The sequence below is a fragment of the Pagrus pagrus genome (assembly GCF_965226575.1).
Source record: "Pagrus pagrus genome assembly, chromosome: 12".
Classification (NCBI taxonomy): domain Eukaryota; kingdom Metazoa; phylum Chordata; class Actinopteri; order Spariformes; family Sparidae; genus Pagrus; species Pagrus pagrus.
The window spans coordinates 29,721,532-29,743,395 of NC_140196.1; the positions used below are offsets into that span (position 1 = coordinate 29,721,532).

The following is a 21,864-nucleotide window of genomic DNA, read 5'->3' on the forward strand; positions in this document are numbered from 1 at the left end:
GGAGAGAGCATAACTCTACCAGCTTATCTTTTGATTTGTTTTTAGATGTAATCAATATTTCATATCCACCTCTGGCTTTAGCAGTGACATAACAATAGCTGATCAATGGAACAGACAGTGGACTGTATGGGGTGTGAACCCAAGTGAACCCTATCATATAATATTAACAAGAGCAATTTTTGTGTAACTTTTCAGAAATACAACCCCAGTTCCAAAAGTGTTGATGCTGTGAGAAACACTTTTTTGCAAATCGTTTCAACCTATATTCAATTGAATACAGTTCAATGATACGATATTTAATGTTCAAACTAATAAATTTGTGTTTTCATGAATATACACTCATTCTGAATTTTAAGCTTGCAACATGTTTCAAAAAAGTGTTTTTTCCTTTAAATCAGGGGTGGGGAACCTCCGGCCTCCGGGCCGTCTACGGCCCGCGAGACTGTTTGGTCCGGCCCGCGAGGCAATCCATAAGTGTACCCACAAACAATTAATTCAGTAAAAATTATTTCAAATGTGCAATTAAATGACCCCGGGGCTGGTGTCTGTCTTTCCGGGCCATGATCAAGGTCATTGAACACAACATCAGCGTAACTGTCATCTTGTGTCATCGCGTCGTGTCCTCAGTGATTGACAGGTGACAACAACGTGTGGAGACGGAACATGGCTACTAAAAAAAAGAGAAGTTGATGCGGGGTGTCGCTCTTTCCAGGACAAATGGACTTATGAATTCTTCTTTGTGGAGGTGAGAGGCTAGCCCGTGTGCCTGGTGTGTGGGGACGCGCTGGCCGTGATGAAAAAGGCAAACCTTGAGCGTCATTACAGCGCGAAACATGCTAAACTGGATGACCTGAAAGGACAAGAGCGGTGGATAAAGTTGTCGCTCTCCGACGGAGTTTGAGCGGCCAGCAAGCAGCTTGATCCGAACCGCGAGCGGACCAGGACAACGTGACGCAGGCTAGCTTCATGGTCAGTAGCTAATTTAGTGATAGCCTTATATGAGACAACTCAGATCTGTCATTTTCGAGTGATTTAAAGCTGATATATGACATTTTAGAGGGCTGATTTTTTTTTATTTCATGATTTGAGGTACATTATAAAGTTATCTACTGCTTAAACTACTAAACATCAGCGAGTATAAAACCAACAGGAACAGATTATTAAAAAATTAATTGGATTAAAACAAAATACACTGAGATGGATCAAATTGGCTAAAACATTAATTAATGGTCATGATATTTATGTTATTGCAATTAAGTTAAAAAGGCCATAAAAATATGTTGTGTGCTGCTTACCTTAAAAAAAAATAAAATCATGGCCCCTGAGGGATGGTATGAAAATTGAAATGGCCCTCGATAGGAAAAAGGTTCCCCACCCCTGCTTTAAATGTATGTTTCGGTATTTAAAAGATCAGGGTTGTACTACTATTTTTACTTGTGTTAATTATTTAACATGGAACCATAATCAAATGCCCTGTTCTGTACTTTCATACAGTGAACACTACTAAGACTGTCACACTGACTACACAGTAAAACAACCTGAGAAAGGGATGCAATAAAACTCATAAAATCATCATAGTAAGTTTCCACTACACAATTCAAGCCCTGGTTTCCACTTGCTGGCAGATTTTGGAGATCGCTGTCAAAAGCCCCAAATAAATCAACACTTGTTCCCATGAGCGACAATTGCTGCGTGTAAATTTTTGAAGATGTGATTTGAGAGATTTGCCAATGCTTCTCAGACACTAGAGAGATATTTATCTGACCTGTCTGTGAGTACAAATCTTACAGTGTGAATTTCTTTTTGCATGGCGAAACACACTAAAACCCCACATACCTACATCGCATGACTTATGATGAAAAAAATGCCTCCAGAAAATGAAAGAACGCACTTCACACAGTAGGTTGACTGATTTGTTGTATTATATTATGCCTCAGTTCGATTAAGGGAGCATTTTGAGAATAATGAACCTGTAGTGTTTGCCATAGTACTGATGAGACTGAATGGGCTGCTTGATATGAGACAAAAGCCACTGGATCTTAAAGAGGATTTGATGCATCCTTACAAACAGCCAACAAATGAGTCAGGCGCACTTCTCCCATAATTATAAAAGGGTATGCACTGTGTTTGCCCTACCTGACAATCCTTTTCTTTGTTCTCTCTCATTTCTTTGTTTATCCTATCTTCTTTAATTCCTTCAACATTCTCCTGACTATTTTTTTCTTTTTCTTGCTTTCGTCTAGCGCAAGTGTTTTCCTATTTTCTTTGTCCTTTCTTTTCTTATTTTGTCTCGTATAGTGTGTGTGTGTGTGTGTGTGTGTGTGTATGTGTGTGTGTGTGTGTGTGTGGATGCTCTTGTAACAGGTTGGGTGTCTGTCCCTGAATGTGTACAGTTTGTGAGCAGCAGCACAATCATTCTGCTTATCTACAGGCCTCGACCCAGATTCAGTGAACATCACGGCAAAGAAGCAGCTGGTGGATGACCCCTGTTTCACAATGGCTTACATTCTCCCCATGCTCTGGCTCCCTCTTTATTTATTTATAATTCCAATTTGGATCTCCTATATTTTCCTTCACCATGTCATTCATCTGTCTAGGTGCATTACTGCACCCACAAGACTTAAGTGTAGCAATAGATTGCCGGAAAAAAACAAACTAATTTCTCTTTTTTAGTCCTAATACTCAATTAATCGATAATCAATATTCAATTAGAAGATCATGTACTTTCCATGATGTCTTTCCTTAGCAGAGTGCTTGAAATGGAAAAACCATACTAAATACTTCCCTTTACATGTTGGCGAGTGGAGGTGGTCGTGACAAATGGACAGACTAATGCTGTTTTTCCGACCAGCTCTACCTTTGCCTACTGGACCACTTATCCAGATCCCCACATTACTATCTAAGAATCACTTCTAACAAAGTGGCTCCACTAATTCAGTTACAAACACGTTTAATTCACTATAACTTCTTATGCTTGTTACGGGTCACAGTCAAGAGAAATCACCACGAACTGAAGAACTCCAAAGATGTACAGATTGGAGGTACAAGTACTTTGAATGCTAATGAATTTTAAATAACAACTATAGATGAAATCCATTTCAAATCATAGTTAAAATGGTTTTTCAGGATGGTTTTGGGACAGTGGTGAATAGAAAGTTAGTATAGAGCCCTTTTGGATCTTTTGTCAGGAGTTGCGACTCTCAAAAATATTAATCCACTGACTGTTTTACAGCTGTTCCTTCTTTCATTATTATGTGCTAAATGTTTTTGGGCTTCTGTGGCACTGGGAAGTTGTAAATACAATGTCTGAGTACCAGAGGTGTCAAGTAACGAAGTACAAATACTTCGTTACCTTACTTAAGTAGAAATTTTGGGTATCTATACTTTGCTGGAGTAATTATTTTTCAGCCGACTTTTTACTTCTACTCCTTACATTTTCACACAATTATCTGTACTTTCTACTCCTTACATTTTAAAAATAGCCTCGTTACTTGTGAAATTTCGCTGCGCCTCTGATGCACCTCTGGAGAGGCACAGTATTGGTGAACCGAACCAGTGTGAACGGATAAGTCGGCGGCACGGAGCGAGAGTGTGTCGGTCTGGTGTTCACTGTTTGATAAACTGTACAGATCCTTCACTCAACAAAATATAGATAAATATCCCAAAAACAGGCCCAGTTCTAGACTGCCTTGATTGGGGGGGGCAGTAAGAAATGTTGATGAGCACCAAATGCTACTGTGTTGAATGCCATAGGGATGACGTTTTTTAGTATGCCTACCAGCCTGTGATACCAACCCAAACGTAAGCATCGCCGGTTAGCCATGATTTCATCGATAAAGCTCTATTGAAATTTTTTTCTTTAGATTGATGAATAAAACAAGGTCTGTGGCCAGGCCACTAGACAGGCCCTTCGGCTCAATGCAGATTTATAAACATTAGACACACCCCTTAGACACAAACATTTGATGAACCTCATTACCCGCTATATCATATTCGGCCATGGTGGGACAATGTAAAACTTATATTTATGTTGATTTAACACACACATCCTTAGAACATAACAGGACACAACCACAACACTCAGAACATGTACAGAAAGTAATAAAACGACACATATCTGAACAATAACAGCCTCATGAGTGTCCCATGAGTCATTGCGCCACCTAGCCCTCACTGTCCGTAACTGGTACTCCTCCAGTCACTACAATATTTTCTATTTAAATGTGAAGCTACAATGTTATTGGCATTGTAAATTTAAAATTTTAAATCACTAACGTGCGTTGTTTAATCCTGTCGGCGGGGTGGGGGAGGCTCGCGCGCCAACAGGACTAACAGCGGGCCAGCAAGGGTTGAAAGTTGAAATCCGCTTCACAACCGGTACATAGCCTGCCCTTGTGAGGCTTCCCATGCAGCGGAGCGGGACAGAGACAAACTCTGCAGCAACTGCTGATGGGACTATGCTACTACCAGCAGTTGCTAGCAGGCATGCTAACAACTAACAAGCCTGTGGCTAAAACTATCTGGAGTGCCCGTGGTATCTAATGTGATGCTAACCGAGAGAAGCTGCTACTGACTGTATGCACGGCGCAAGAGAGAGAGAGAGAGACCTCTCTCCTGTTGGCAGGAGAGCCTTGGACTGTGATTACTCTGAGCAGCATTCATGGGAATAAACTACAATATAATATATTTGAATATACTTTTTTTTTTTGGATTTCGGAATGAAGCAGGATCGTTTTGGTGGTGGGGCAGTCGAAGCATTTGGGGGGGCATTGCCCCCCCGTGCCCATGCCTAGAACCGGCCTGCCCACAAAGCAACATTACATGACCATACAACAGTAACGTAGTAACTGGTCGTGTCTTTGGCAACTTATATGAGGAAAAAAATACCGCAGTTATTCGTGGAGAAGTGTCTGTCAGCCTGTCGGTCCTACCGACTCTTCGTCACATTTCTGCCTGAAAAACAGCGCCTGTCCCCGGCAAAAAACTCACCATCTGTTTGTCGCGGTGAAAAAAATCACTGTGATGGTCAGCCCCCCCCAACCAAGACTTCAGTGAACTTTCCCCCGTAAACAGCCTCCCTCCCCGCGAGTGAAAGAGTCAGACAGCGTCCCGTTTACTGATGGTGATTATGTAATTAAGAGGAAAATGTAACTTTGTCATTTTCCAGGATGTTTGGTGCGTCAGGATCCCAATCACAACACATTATAACAGCATCATATGATCATAAACAGTCAGCAGGTACATGTTTAGATTAACAGGAGGACACTGGGGGAAACACTTTGAAAAAGACACACGTCATCATCATGACATGTACCGTCATGCCTCTTTTGGAGCCGCGGCGCCGGCTTTCTGTGTGAATTACACTCTTTTACACTCTTTTTTGGATGTAAAACTGTTTTCTAAAGTAACATTAACTTGATATTGGTATTAAAAAATGTTTTAATACATAATCCATGTCTTATTATAAATTAGGATGTTATGGTATCAATCTGAAAAGTAAAACCATCGAATTTTACTCAATGACTTTTGTGCCCTGTCATGTGGCCTTGGTGCACCTAAAAAAAAGAAAAAGTGAAGGGCAAATGGCCTTGCCCCTAAAATGATGAAATTCCAACCCTGTCCAACACCCTATTGGTTTGTACGCAATCCATCGCCCCTGCACATGACACAAATCACATCACACTCCAGCAGGGACATAGCAGACTTTATGTATGTAGTCTAGTGCAAAGATGTCCGTGGCAGAGACTCGAGAGAACTTGAGCAAAATGTCACACATGTTAATGCTCAGTAGTACACATATATGGTTCTTTAATGTGTTCATGCATTCATTTTCAATGGGCATATATGAGGCTGAAACAGGTAGCCTAGTGCATCCCAAATTTTTCAACATTAACATTTAAATATAACATTAAAGTCATTATGGCCTTTAGAAAAATGTTTTTTTGGGAGGTGGGGTAGTGCACTATAGGCCCCTGTGGCGCGGCCTAAGCTTTTGTCCTTAATGGCATTTTTTCCCCTTACATTACTTTTACTTTTATACTTTAAGTAGTTTTGAAACCAGTACTTTTACACTTTTACTTGAGTAAAAAGCTTGAGTTGATACTTCAACTTCTACAGAAGTATTTTTATACCCTAGTATCTATACTTCTACCTGAGTAATGAATGTGAATACATTTGACACCTCTGCTGATTACCATCAGGGTTTCCCCCAGAAAACTTGTTAAGCCCGGTGGTAGGGTGGCCCACCAGCGCCCCACCGGTGCCCAAGCGTGTTCTTTTGTGTCAGGGGCCTGACCCTGACCATTGACTGATGGCAGGGCCCTATAGGTAACAGATTCATTAATGGAGTAGTAGAACTTAGAAGGAGTGATTCCATAAGGCTTAAGATCAATGTTAAAAGTTGACTGGAAATTTAAAAATATTATCATTATCATGTGTTATTATAAGACATTTATGTAACACCAGGTCTTACAGATTGCACTCTTGAAATGCTGTTCAACCAACCACAAAAATAAATAAATAATAAAAATACTATTTAGATAAATAATATCAACTGTCTGCACTAAAAACTAAAAAACAACTGCCTGGTGTCTCCAGAGATTTTGATTTTTTTCCTCAGAGATTTTTACAATCTGGAGTCACGTAAACATGACCACGCGTCTTTTTCCGGTCAGTCGTCATGGAAACGTGACAATCACGGATCTACCAAAGATACTCTGTAATCTACTGTTTGGACCAGAGAAAACAAACGTGTGTAAACGCGAACTGTACGAGCTGAAAAATGAAACGCTGGGTCATTTTCACATCTGGTGAAAGCACCTCGGCTCACATAAGTCCGGAGCTCTGACGCTGCAGGGGACGACGTGCTAACAGCTAACAGCTACTAGCCGCTGCAGCAGCTGGCTGAGCCTCTAGAGCCGCGGCTCGGCTCATGGTAACGGCTACGAGGTCGACGTCGACTTGGTGCGTTCCTCTCGGTCAGCTGGTGAAGCAGCGGTCCGATGAGCATGATGTCCGTGACATGTCCCGTTATGCGCGACGAAGTTGTGACGTTGTCAGGTGATGAAAAGACACCTGATCACGTGTTGATGGAGCGCAAAAACTGATTTAAAAAAAATAAATAAACGATGCTTAGCCTGGCGGGGGGGCAAGTAAGACCTGGCGGCCCGCCAGGCTTATAATACACTGGGGGAAACCCTGACCATGTTAACTTGGCTTCCAAGCGCAGCACTGTTCCTAGAGGCTTGCAAAGAAGAACTACAATAATGAATCACCTTCTGGACAAGCCTTCTTGTCTAATTTTTGAATGTCATTCATTAAAAGTACCGGTACACTGTCACAGACACCACACACAACAGAAGTGGCTTAGAGTTAGCTTTACAACAGTCCCAAGAAAACAAGGTCACAAATAGAGACATGTATGGCTTGTTCTCAGCAATCTAATCCAAACACTAGAACCAAGTCTCCATCCAGCATATCAAAAAGTCGAGAGACCCAAAGATAATCTTTCACACAAGACAGCCCATACCTCCCCACATGCAAGAAGGCCAGGGCCTTTAAAGTATTTTTTTTGTTTGTTCCTTCTATATACCGTAATTTCCGGACTATAAGCCGCTACTTTTTTCCCATGCTTTGAACCCTGCGGCCTATACAACGGTGCGGCTAATCTATGGATTTTTACAGCTAACGGCCACTAGGGGGAAATGCTGGAGGCCGGAAAAGAATGAGACAGGCAGTTTGCGCGCCAAATGCAGTACGAGAGACAGAAAGAGAGCAAGACAGACATTACAAGAGCGAGACAGTTAATGCAAAGGAAGTTTTCATGCACAAACCCTCATTATGGAAAACAAACGAAGAACTGCATATGATGCAGCTTTTATGTTAAAGGCAGTCGATCTGGCTGTCAAAGAAGGAAATAGAGCTGCTGCAGGTACCCTTGGCGTCAATGAATCAATGGTGAGACGTTGGAGACGCCAGCGTGAAGAACTGGCTCAATGCAAAAAGACAAAAAAAAGCTTTCAGAGATAATAAAAGCAGATGGCCCGAACTTGAAGACTTACTTGAAGATTGGCTGAACACACAGAGAGCACACGGCCAAGGTGTTTCCACCGTGCAGATCCGACTGAAAGCCAAAACAGTCGGCACCGAAATGGAGATTGAAAATTTTACAGGTGGACCATCCTGGGGTTTCAGATTTATGAAAAGAAAAGGACTGTCCATCAGGGCGCGGACGACTGTGTGTCAGCAACTCCCCCCCAACTACGAGGAAAAAATAACAAACTTCCGCGAATTCACACAAAGAAAGATAGACGAATATTCCATTGGACCGGACGAGATCATAAATATGGATGAAGTGCCTTTGACGTTTGACCTGCCTCTAACCTTTCTTAACAAGAAAGGTGAATCATCCATGACATTGAGAACCAGTGGCCATGAGAGAACGAATTTCACTTGTGTTCTGGGCTGCACAGCATCCGGATTAAAGCTTCCGCCAATGGTGATTTTTAAGCGGATGTCTATGCCAAAAGAAAAGATCCCGAACGGCATCTCCGTTAAAGTCAACAAGAAAGGGTGGATGATGGAAAGCGTAATGAAGGAGTGGCTGAATGAGTGCTACGGGATGCGACCTGGAGGATTCTTTCGCCAAAAAAAAGCATTGCTCGTTTTGGACAGCATGAGGGCCCATATAACAGATTCTGTGAAAGCAGCCATCAAGAGCACAAACTCAATTCCAGCTGTGATTCTTGGGGGCACAACGAAACATCTGCAGCCATAGGTATTTCTGTGAGTGTAACTTGCAAACAATGGTTTGTAAATTATTTCTTTAACAGTGTAGTCACTTACCAATAGCCAAATGAAGTCGGTGACCACAGCACTGCATCCTGAGCCACTTTCTTAGCTCCACCGCTATGATGATGTTACTCCCGTTGCCTGTAGTTACAGCTACGAGTCCCTTTTCGTCAAGCCCCCAGCTAACAAGGGCATTTTGTAGAGCTTCTGCAATGTGTTCACCAGTGTGGTTGTCAGGAAAATAGCTCGTTTGGAGGCATGCTGTTTTCATCTCCCAATCTTCAGTAAAGTGCACGGTTAAGCACATGTACGGCTCGCATGTGCAGCTTGTCCACATGTCGGTTGTTAGCCCGAAATGCGTCACGTTAGCAAGCCTTTCTGCTAAACTCTGTCTGACCGTCGTGTACATTTCAGGCAGAATTTCCCTGGAAAAGTGATGACGGCTGGGCAATTGGTACCGCGGGTCGATTGCTTTAAGCATATTTATGAATCCCTTTTGTTCGACCACCGATATAGGGACCATATCTTTGGCGATGTGGTTTGCCACCACCTTAGTTATGTCGCGCCACTTCTTACTCTTTCGGTCGTAAGGCACAACACTACTAAATGATGCTTGCAACGAGCTTTGTTTTGAAATAGACACAGGCTGCGAGACCTTGGAGGCCACAGCAGCACCACGTAGTTTAATACTCTCTTCATACAGCAGTTGGTGGTTCTGCTGTAGATGGTGGAAGAGATTGGAGGTACTTCCACCTTTTGACGCAATCTGTTTTCGGCATGTTTTGCAAAACACGTCAAGTTGCTCGACATCTGCTATCCGAAAGCCGAAATACCTCCAAATGACAGAGCCATTATTTTTTTTCTTAGCCACTACCTGCTCACTATCCACCGGCACCGTGTCCTCCATGTCATCTTTTACAAGCTTGTTGTGACGCGTCATTGTACGTACGTACACATGCAAGGGGCGGAGTTGAGCAGCAGAGTTTTGTGCTGGCACAGAGAGGAGCAAACGGCATTACAAAATAGCAGTCGTAAGCCAACATCAAAACATTAAATATCGGTATGGCAGTATTTTCTCAACTACATATCTCTTTCTAAAATATATCGGTATAACTCGTAATACCGATATACCGCCCAGCCCTATTATCATCACCATCTTGTTGCTGCGTTTTATATACACCCCAACTAATAAAAAAAATATATATATACATACATGTATATACATGTAAATAATTGTATATACTGTAAATGTTATTTGTGTAGCATGAAGAAGTTTACAAACTTTCATTTTGTAATGCAGCCCTGTGTTGTAGAAGGACAAATCACCTTGAACCTTGATACTAGGAACAGCACAAACATTCTCTTTGTTTGTATCAATAGATCATCAGATCATATTTAATTATATTGGACTGTGTATGTAGACCTACTCCTCATTTAAGTCTTCTGCTGCATTAGTATGGAACTCCCATCTTGTTTCCCCACACTTGTTTTTTTTCACTAATAAGTGTGACGCATGAATGAAGTGAAAAGATAGTGAAATGATGAAAAGGAGTTCCTTTTCAACAAAAACTGTTAATAGTACAACTCCTTCTCTTTCTCTTTACTTTGTAACATCTGCTCTCTGCCTTTTAATCTTAATGTTGCCTGCTTCCTTTTGGCCTCTCTCTTATTCCTCCAAGATCAGCCCTGTGGTGCTAGTAAAAGTCTTGCAAATCAACAAGCAAACAGCCCTCCGGGTTTGTCTTTCCAGCTGATGCTTAGTTCAATGGCTCCTCATTCTCACAGGATTTCTATCAGAGTGTTGAGCTTGGGTAACTGAATCGAACCAACGACCTTCTGATTAGAGGACGACTGTGCTACCTCCTGAGTCAGGTGACTGACACACACACACTGAAATTACTTCAGACAAAACAAGCACTAGTGTTGTCATGATGCTGGAATTTCTAACTGCAATGCAATATTTTGAAAAATATTGATACTCAATATAATACCACAAAGAAAAAATCACATAACATATAGAGCATAAAGTTCTAATCATTGAAGAGTGGTGGAGGCTAGTCTATCTGGGCACTGCAACGGTATGTCAACTCATTGTCAGAGAGAAGAGAGAGCGAGAACGTGCAGCTAGTCCAGGTGTATCGATACTGAGTATTGAAATTGTTGTGAAAACAAAAGTTTCGCTTTTGTGACTTAACTTTAATTACTTCCGTTATTAAGTTGTTACCTACATAATTTTACTTTAACGTTACAAACGTAGCATGCGTATATTCATAACTGAAGTTACACAAGTAACATAGTTACTTTAACCCAAACAGCGATCTTTTCCTAAACCTAACCAAGTTAGTCTAATGCCTAAACCTAACCAAGTTGTGATGGTACAACAAAGGTCCTGTATGCCTGTTGCTGCAGTGCAACGGTCATGTTGTTCAGGGAATGGTAATTTACGTTGTTTTGTGAGTCACTGGAAATGTGCCTCATTAGTTATTTAGGTATGAGCAGTTAATTTGTGCTGGATCTTGCCAGAACAGGCTCTCCCAGATTGGGACGGGCACCTATTTGATATGATCCAGCACCTTCTTTATCACTATGAAATACATTTTGTGTAATATTTAATGTTGTCTATCCAGTCCTTGTGGGGAGTGGGAGTGGGGAGAGGGATGCATAAAGGATTGTTTTACCGCCTGTCCACCCAGATCGCCGCTGTACAAGTCAGCTCTGCCGGCTCTGGGCTTCCTGTCAACACTGAGAGTCATTCACCTGCAATTCCTGTCTCTGAGTCAGGTTACCCGGACCTCTCTAAGGTCCCACCATATTACTATCTGAAAGAGGTATTCAACAAGGCCAGAGCCACCTCGCTTCCTCCACACAGAGACTACGACTGTGTCACCTTCCCGCCTAAGGGCCAGCTCTACTTCCCTACCCCTGCCAGAGCGGGAGAGCACGGATCAGCACATTTCTTCTTCACTCCAGGCTGGGATCATTCAACCCTCCTCCTCTCCAGCTGGCGCAGGCTTCTTCTTCGTGGATAAGAAGTCTCTACATCTCTGCGACTACCGAGGCCTCAATGACATAACTATCAAGAACAGGTACCCCCTCCCTCTCATTTCATCCGCTTTTAAACTACTACAAGGTGCTAAGATTTTCATCAAGCTCAACCTCAGAAATGCTTACCACCTAGTAAGGATAAGGGAGGGGTATGGATATAAGACTGCCTTTAACACCCCTAGTGGCCATTATGTATATTTAGCGATGCGCTGGTCTCACCAACACTCCTGCTGTCTTCCAGGCTCTGGTGAATGATGTACTCAGAGACATGTTAACCCTGACCCGACTACCCACATCTAACATGTCCGCCAGGTGCTGCAAATATTACTAAAAGTGTGAGTTTCACACTCTCCTTCTTGGGCTTTGTCAGCACTCAAGACCACATCCAAATGGATCCCTCCAAGGCTTGTGTGGTTGCAGGTTGGCCCACTCCTACCTCCAGGAAAGAGCTATAACGTTTCACTGGGTTTCCAAATTTTTATCAGAAGTTTCAGTACCAATGCTGCCCCCCTCCATGCCTTAACTTGTCCTGTGTCTAAGTTTGTGAGGACTCCTCAGGCCAAGTTACCTTCCAGAAACGCATGTTGCAACATGTTTTTTTGTATTCATGGTTTCTCCAGTGATGTAGTGTCTGACTGGGGCCCGCAGTTCATCTCCAAGTTCTGGACTCTCTCATTGGAGCCACCTTCAGTCTCACCTCTAGTTACCACCTCCAGTCAAATGGATAGACGAAGCAACTTACCAGGAGTTGGGAAAGGGCCTACGCTGTCTCGTCTCCTCCTGCCCATCTTCCTGGAGTAAGAACTAAATTTGGATAGAATATGCCCATAACACATTGCCTTGCTTTGCCTCTGGTCTCACCCCCTTTCAGTGCACCTGCGGACACAAACCACCTCTGTTTCCCAAGTTAGAGGGCGAGGTGGCAGTTCCATCTACCCAGGCTTTTATTCACCTACTCGCTTATTTTTGCCTATTTTCAAAGTATTTTAAATCGGATTTTAAAAAGAGATCGCCTGAAGCGTAATTAAGGCTGTGAGTGTGCATGAACCACAAGCTAAGCTGGCATGTGGTTCATGCGTTTAAGTGCCTAAATATTTTGTGTGCTATGAAGTGATGAAATGATTATGGTTAATTTAAGATGTGTGTGTGTATGTCGACAGTACTGAAATGGATCAGAGGTGATCGATCAGATGGACAGATAGACAGACAGAACAAGTCACCTAGTTTGATTTCTTAGCCTGCTGCTTTTTGTAGCTGTTTATAGATCCTTTCAACCCTTCCATTTCCCCCAGTTGTTACCATCCACAAAAAGAGGGGAGACGAGTTGGCAGAAGGGACACTCAAGGAGATTTACAAATTAAGCACTGGTGTTGCATAGATATCAAACATGCTTGAGACCATGTGTTTAGGATTTAAAATTTGGGAGACTCCGATCCAGTCATTAACATTAACATTGTATCTGTAAACCCCTCACATCACACGTTCATTGGGGCAGATAATCTGTTTCGACCAGCCCTTTATCTGGAGCAACTCTGCAATTGTCAGGAGGACAATCAGGCCCAAAATCTGTTCAATTATCCTCTAGTGTGTGGCCAGCATAAAAGGGGAAAAAGATCACAGCTGGCAGCTAAAACGAGGTAGAATAAGCATACTCATCCCTCACACGCACACCCACACACACAAACAAGTAATGGATTCAGGTTGCTAGGCAACAAACGGCAAACTGTTTTTTGCAGTTTGTTTTTTCAGGGCACTTGATTGGTACAGGAGACCTCGGTCATTGTCTGTATGATCCTCCTCAGCTAGTTCTAGTTGTCTCTCTTTGCCACTTTCTGGATGCATGCAGTGTGTGCTGCTGCTATTTCTCTTTACTCAAACTCCTCTCCTCTCTGGTTGACTGACTTACACAACAGTGTCATCTTCCATCAAGTGTCCTTAGTTTTTCCATTGGACCACCCTTGTTGTCTCTCCCATGCACACTGCAAAAAAATTTACAAATACAAGAAATAAACACTGAATTACAGCGGAAATGACATAATACGAGTCAATTTATGTCCACGCAGCAAGATCATTTTATTTGATTAGAAATCTTAAAATAACCTGTTTCCGGTCCAAAAATAGGCTCTGTTTTCAAAGGTTTGAAATACTAAGTAGAGAGTGCTGTTTTTTAGATCAAATTACTTGATATAAAATTGGCTATATATTAAATACATGTCATATTAGCAAACAAGTTTGCATTCTTTACAAGTTTACAATCTCTGAACAAACATCTTACATGTGACATAAAACCAGGATCTGGCCTGACCAGAACCCCCAACACTGGAGCTAGAAGGTGTGTGTTCACCATGTCTGAACATATCTTGTTGAAAATTAATTTATTTGTTACATTCTAGTGATAAGTGATAGTGATAGTGATAGTGATAATGGTGCATCAGAAGGTTAGCATTGCATTGTTATAAAATGAACAAAACAAATGTCTCAAAATAATACTAACCTGACCTAACACTTCACTGATTATGACAATGATATCAGCCATCAGACATCTACCTTTCTTTTGCCCATCACATGTGACAAAGACACAAAAAGGAATAACTTTTTTAGTCACTCAGTTTTTATTATTGGTCAAGTTATATTCTGTCAATGTCCGTTGTAAAGTTAAGCTAGTGGATCTTTGAGGCTTACATGCTCACTGTGACAGAGCTGATTTTCAAGCATTTCAACATTTGCTTATAGTACTAAACACGCAGTACAATGAACACTGATGGGAATGTCATTAGCTTTCTATGTATATTTAATCACAAAACAAAGTATTGGACAAACTGAGTTTTTGACCTGCTGAATGATGAAAAGTCATTCAGGGTGTTAAAACTCATTTAGATTCATCCTCTGCAGACCATGAATATCTGAACCAAATCAAGAGAACTTTAGCTGCTGGTGGTGCTAGACAAAATGCAAGATAATTTTACTGACAAGAAATTTTATAAAAAGTTTGTTACAGTCCAGAAAGAAGTAGGCTCTGATATATCTTCAAAGGTTTGAAGTAAATTGAGAAAAAGTCAGGGGATCATTGAAGTCATTGAGCCACCTCCGATGAGGGCCATTAGTGTCTGTGCAAGACTTCATGACAATTCATTCTATAACTGATGTTATTGTCATAATCAATGAAGGGCGTTAGGTCTATTAATTATTTTAAGATTATTGTTTGCTCATTTTAAAACTGAATGCAATGTTAACCATCCCATGCATCATTGTTGTCCCAAGTCACAAAATAAACCAACTTTTTAAATGAAAGACTAAAGCTTGAAATTAGATCATTTGTCCCAAGTCTCAAAACAACTCAGACTCTCCCCTCTCTGATCCCTTGACTCCCTGTCTCCTGCTTTCAGCATCTGTTCTTCTGCTGTATTATTCAGATTGTTGGCTAAGAAAGATATTCCCTGACAGCACTTCTTTATTCTGAGCCCACTTCATAGAATTTTTTGACATGTAACTTGCCGGTGCCTTCTTCATAGGCTTTAATGTGAAATCATTACTTTGCTAGCCTCAATATTAGCATACCACTGTGACAAGGCTAGACTTTTTTTTCTTTTTGCTGATGTAACCAAAACAATCATTGGAGATTGTATTGGTCTAATGTGAGCTGTGTGCTCCTTCTGGCTATCAATGGCCTTTGTCTCTCCTCCTTGACTCAGTGGGCTGCTATCAGCACCAGCACCAGGTGGTGTGGGTGGGGGACTCCCAGTCTATTTTTATGCGACTGGCCCAACAGAAGTTTCTGGCAGAAAGCTGAGAAGAAAGCCCTGAAGGTTAACAAGTTCTCATGGTATCTCCTTTTCAAGGAAACACGTTGTTCAACCCAGAAACCAGAGCAAAAACGACTCACACCGTGTCAGGTTCAAGTAACCCTAGCTGTGGTCACATGACCCTGCTCGACCTTCTCATACACTCTTACATTCATTCTTCAGACATAAGTCACTCATTTTCTTCTTACTCAATATTTATGTATGCACACTGACTGCATGTTCAGGGGAGCAAATATATGCAAGTGTGTGTTAAACTATATGAATATGAGAGCAAACTGTATGACTATAACATATAAAGTAATTATAAAATGTATTAATAATTATTAATAACATGTAGCTGTACAGTATGCAACAGTATTGCCCAATCAGTTGACTTAATTCAAGTAAATTTCCCTTGCCTGCTCTTGATAAGCAACTTTGTCTTTGAGTTAGTTTTACTAGATAAGAGGGACATACCTATAAACATCCACTTAAAGGCTTCAAGCTATATTTTAAGCACTTGAATATCATCGTCACCGAATGACATTTAAAACGAATTCGGAAGTCTTGTGGTCTGTTTTGTCACAAGGGCTACACCAGTTTTTAACAGGTAATTGCTTTCATTTTTGAACAGTTACAAACACCCAGTCACCTCCACGGATATACTGTAGGTGGAAGTACACAAAATATAAGGAGAATGGTTTACATGTGAGGTAAGAAGACATTTGTTTAATTCTAAAAGAACTAGACCCCAAGGGGTGTCGAACTCAGAGGAACCAGACGTCTCCATTGCTGAAGCTAATTTGCTAAAGGGCCCAATTATATCTGGCACATGGATTCCTATGACAAATTGAAGCCCTTTGGCATCTCTATCAATGGCTGCATTTACAGATTTTCACTGAAAATCATCTCCCTCTTTGTTGATCTGAAGGACTGTGGTTTTTTTCAACGGTACGTGTCTGGACAGAAGCCTAGTTCAGTTCTGTTTCATGCCTATCAACCAGGTAAGCTTCTGCCATATTGTAGTGTTTTTATAGTTAAACCTGTTTTGCCACAAATCACTTGGTGGGCAGTGTCAAAATGAGACACCACGGGGCTGTATTTCAAATACCATAAAAAGTATCCAATTCATTTGTATGTAGCTATTGTTTTCAGCAAAGTCCTCAGGCTGCCGCTGTGTAAATCCATGACGCTGTCAGTGGTGCTACAAGAGCCAGAAAAACATCTGAAGTGTCAGTTTGAATGCATTAGATAAGTGTGTGAGAAAGATTGCACTTCACATGGCACTGGTATTCGCATTTGGCAGTGCTGGAAGCAGTAATCATAAATCGTTCAATTCAGTAAAAGTACTAATACTCCACTACAAGTAAAAGTCCTGCATTAAAACCTTTCTACGGTACAAGTATTTAAGTATTATCAAAGATAGCCTAATTTGAACTACTTAAAGTAAAAGTACTCTTAGTGCAGTAAAAACGTTTCTTGTCAGTATTTTACTAATTTATCAAATGTTTCTGGATTAATATTACTGCTGCATTAATGGGTCAATTTACTGCTGTAGGTGTTTAAGGTTGAGCTCATTTTAACTACTTTATATACTGTTGGCTAGTTTAATCTACAGCAAAGCATCAGATTCTATGAGATCATCATATTGGTTGTAGTAAAGTCCTTTGAGAAACAGGTATCTCTACAAAAAAAAATTCCATGTTGTCAGAAAAACAGCCCGTCTTTAGCTTTGTGATAGTGCATTTTCTAGCTTGTTCAGGAGGGGTTTTAAACTGTTTATTTAAATTCAGAAGGAGGAGATTTTTCTAAACACCTAAAGTAACACGTCCTTCAGTTTATCATGAACATTCAACGTAAGCATCATAAGTACATGGTTTTCACTGGACACTGAGAAGTAACTTGTAACTAAAGCTGTCAGACAAATATATTTGGAGTAAAAAGTACTTCTCTCTGAGATGTAGTGGAGTCAAGTTGGTAACATAAAATGGAAATGCTTAAGTACAACAGCCTTGTTTTTTTTGGTTTTTTTTTGTTTTGTTTTATAACTGTGAGTGTACCTGTATGTATGTTGAGTGGGAGTGGTCTCTGGGCGTGTGTATGCGTGTGTGCACCTGAGTGTGCTGTGAAGTGTGTGTGTGCATTGGTGAGAGGTATGCTTGGATATGTACATTGTAGCGCTATGCAGCAGACTTGTCACTCTTCTTGCCTTGTTTTATCATGATGTTGAAAATCAATAAAAATATATTTTTTTTAAAAGTACAACAGCCTTGACTTTTTACTTAAGTACACTACTTGAGTAAATATACTCAGTTACATTCCACCATTTGCATTTTGCCATCACAGTCCAGCTCATTGTTTTATCATACAGTGAGACTGTGTTTTGTTCAAATCATCCGTTAACTTCGCCGGCCCTTCTGCCTATCAAATTTTAACATAATTTATACAAGCCCTCTTCTAACTTAACTATGTCGCACATGAGGATACCAAATCCTTCTAAAAATGTCTGTTTTGTTCTGTTTGACCAGGACGAGTTGGACAGGACAACCTCCGTGTGGGATTCACGTCATCAGACCATCGAAGAATGAAAGAGTACCCAGTGGTCGACCCAGAGTCGTGTACATGTTCCCAGAACTCTACAGAACTGACGACTGTATTTCACCTGTGGAAAGAGCCAATGTACAGCTGTGTCAGAGTGACTGCACATTTGGACCAACAGTGCCATGTGACACAGACATCTACAACATCTGCAACAGTCTGATGGTGGAGGCACAGTCACACCTCCCAGCTGATGCTTATCAAGCAGTAGATTTGTATCTGTATTTGAGGAATACAATTGGATCCTCTGTAATTTGAGATAGAAAAATAGTACATGTATCCATCTAAACAAATCACAAGATTCTTCTCAAGTCAACTAGGCTTTTTATTTTTTTTAATTCTGTTCATTACACATTCCTTCATCAGGACATGTCAGGTTATTTTAGGTTTCTTGATATGCAGTTAATCAGTCAGTGTTGTGTAGTATATATTGCCATTACTTTTTAGAAAAGGTTTCACAAAATACAACATATACTTTCAAGTATTTACTTAAGGTTAAGTGTTTTATTATTTTGTAGGAATAATTTCAGCAAAGATGTTCATTTTTTCAAAAACATAATATTTATGGTTATCTGTAAGTCAAATGAGGGGTGAACTATAATGACACCACTATGATGAAGGCTAGAAATTACATTCGGAACTGCCAAGGAAAAAGGATTGATCTGTCACTGTGCTCACAAAGACTGCACAACAACAGTACTGTGTGATAGATATTAAGAACATTTTGCAACATGACTCAAGAGGCAGTCCCAACTGCATCTTCTAGTGGTTGCTTATCAAGATCTGTATTTGTATCTGCATTTGAACAGTGACAGTTTTAACTCTTTTCAGCACCTTATACTGGAACTAGTCACTTGAATTTGTGGGAAATACATATAAGAGTGTTGTCATAGATGTTTAACTTTGCCTTTACTTCATTAATGTGGAGGTAACAAATGAACACAACCATAACTAAGGAAAAAACAATGAAGGATATGAATGAGGAACTCACCATTTTTACTGAACAATATTCTGGGTGTTTACACTTGGATCAGGTCGTTCTTAATCATCAGAATGATTGAAGTGGTCTTAAGCAAAATGTGTTTCCCATATGAGGTTGAACAAAATAACCATGGTTAGCCATTCAAAACAGCATTTTCATCAAACATTACTTTATCAAACAGTGATATGACTTTCTCTCAGAGTAAGAACTGCATCAAACATAAACGTGACCACTATACATGCCTAAAAAAAGACGATTTTTACACTTATAACAGATCTTTCATCAGAATGATTAAACTAAACCTGTCTGTTTGACAACTTAAAGGTTTTTCTCCAAATGTATTGTTTGGTTAAATGTTCAAAAACAGTGAACATTTGCCATCACAAGTTCCCACAGCCCAAGCTCATGTTTTTGAAATGACTTTTTTTTATCAAACCAACTGACAGACATTTAGTTTGCTGTGGTATTAAGCAGAAAAGCAGCTATCATTCAGTTTATACGCTTGTACAGTTGTCATTATTCTGAAATTCTTGTCATTTAACATGCACAGAAGCACAGAAAGAGACCAGTGGGGGTACATCTCGTGAGCTTTTTGGAACTGAACTGAGCACATAAATAGTTATTTTGCTGGTGTCATATTTCAAATTGGATATTGAATATCTGTAAAAATCATTATGGCCTGCAGTGTGCGTGCATTAGACTGAATAAATCCACAGGTTGGGAAGCTACAGTGGGCCTTTAAAAAATGATCATCTTACTCATAAATGATATGCATGTTTCAGGTCCAAAACGTTGTCATCCGTTGGGATCAGTGGAAGAAGAGGTCCGAGGAGAGAACAAAGGACGGAGCTGGAGTTTTGATGACCTGGTCAGTGGGGGGACAGTCACGCTGACCAATAGTAGCTCAGAAGATAGATAGGGTAGATCAGACCACAACGTGCACCTCAACCCCTGTTATGTGCCTTTGGTGACGAGCCAGCCTGTGACCACAAGGACAGTGAGGAGATGGTCGGAGGAAGCTTATGAGACACTTCAGGGATGTTTTGAGATCACGGACTGGCAGTCACAAATCTGTTTTTTAACAGATTTACCCTTCGGATTTACCCTGCACCCCCTGATAACACCACCATTAATCCTACTGCTGTCTACCAACTACCACCTTCTCCACCCCCTCCTCCTCCTTACAGCCTTTCATCCTCCTGTGAGATCAAATTCAAATTCAGAGGGGCTTTATTGGCATGAAAGTTTTAACAACAATGTTGCCAAAGCATCTGTCCAAACACACTGACATAACACAACAAATACACCACAACACAAACACAACACCAAGATTGATTTACATTAATTATATATACAGTGTGTGTGTGTGTGTGTGTGTGTGTGTGTGTGTCGGTCACTCACTGTCCCTCAGGTTGTGGCATGTTGACACATATTGGGCAGCAAGATATGCCCTGTCTCCTTCTCCCAGGCATATGTTTAATTTTGAGAGGTCATTCAGCTCTTTGAAATCTGAGATTACAGAGTTGAACTTGTTAAAATAAATGTTCCTCGTTTCATTTAATGTTTAACATTGTAGGAGAAAGTGCATCTCTGTCTCAACCTCACCTGTCGAGCAGTGACCACATGTTCTGTTTTGTTTTGGTTGCCATGATTTTTTGTGACTTCCTGTTTGAATTGTCAGTTTGTGGTCACTGAGCCTGTACTTGGTGAGGATCTGTCTCTGCTTTCTATCTCTGACAGTAGAGAGATATTCTGCTCATTCATCATCTCTTTTTAGGGCTAGATAACATTCTGATCTACTTTGGCTTTTAGTTTCTTTTTTTTCAATGTTCCAGATAGGTTTCTTTACATTGTGTTATAATTTGCTTTACTCTGATTGGTGTTTGGAGAGCAGTGTTGTTGTGAGGCAGGTCAGACTGTGTCTGAGAGGGGGCAGTAAGCCTCAGTACCAACTGACATAGGGGACTCTTTTCTGGGCTCAGCTCTTGAGTTTGGAGGGCTTTGGAGTGGAGGGTGTCTCGGGGGCTGGATTTCAGGTGGTTAAAAAAGTTGAGCGTTCTCTTTTGAATGTTAATTATCGGTGGGTATCTGCCTAACTCTGCTCTACATGCATCTGTTGGTGTGTTTCTGTGTCCGTGTAAAATGTATTTGCAGAATTCTGCATGTAAAGATTCTGTTGGATGTTTGTCCCAACGGGTATAGCTCTGATGACTGAGTGGACCCCAGACTTCACTACCGTACAGCGCAATGGGCTGGATGACACTATCAAATATTTTAAACCAGATTTTGACTGGAATTTGGAAATTATAAAATGTTCTCTTAATTGCATGTAGGGCTCTTCGACCTTTTTCTTTTAGTGCATTCACTGCCATGTTGAAACTCCCTGATGCTGTGATGGTTATACCAAGGTAGGTATGACTCATGCTATGTTCAATGATATGATTATTTATGGTAAATTGGTGTTTGTTCTCCTGACATCTGGGGCGTTTTTTAAATATCATGACATTAGTTTTCTTTATATTTACTGCCAGGGCCCAGTTCTGACAGTACTTTTCTGCTATGTCCAGCTGTTGCTGCAGTCCTTGTTCAGTAGGAGACAGTAGAACAAGGACTACAGCATAAAACAGAGACTTCACCTCTCTATCTAGGAGGGAGAGGCCAGGAGCA

The 21,864-nt window shown here is 40.9% G+C and overlaps 1 long non-coding RNA gene across 1 annotated transcript; it reads left to right on the top strand.

Moving 5' to 3' along the window:
- The first annotated feature begins 682 nt into the window (after positions 1 to 682).
- LOC311266222 lies at positions 683 to 20,414 on the top strand. Its single transcript, XR_014623684.1, has 5 exons — positions 683 to 969; positions 10,576 to 10,662; positions 11,484 to 11,876; positions 12,077 to 12,632; positions 18,146 to 20,414. It is a non-coding gene; the product is annotated as an uncharacterized lncRNA (long non-coding RNA).
- The last annotated feature ends 1,450 nt before the right edge of the window (positions 20,415 to 21,864 follow it).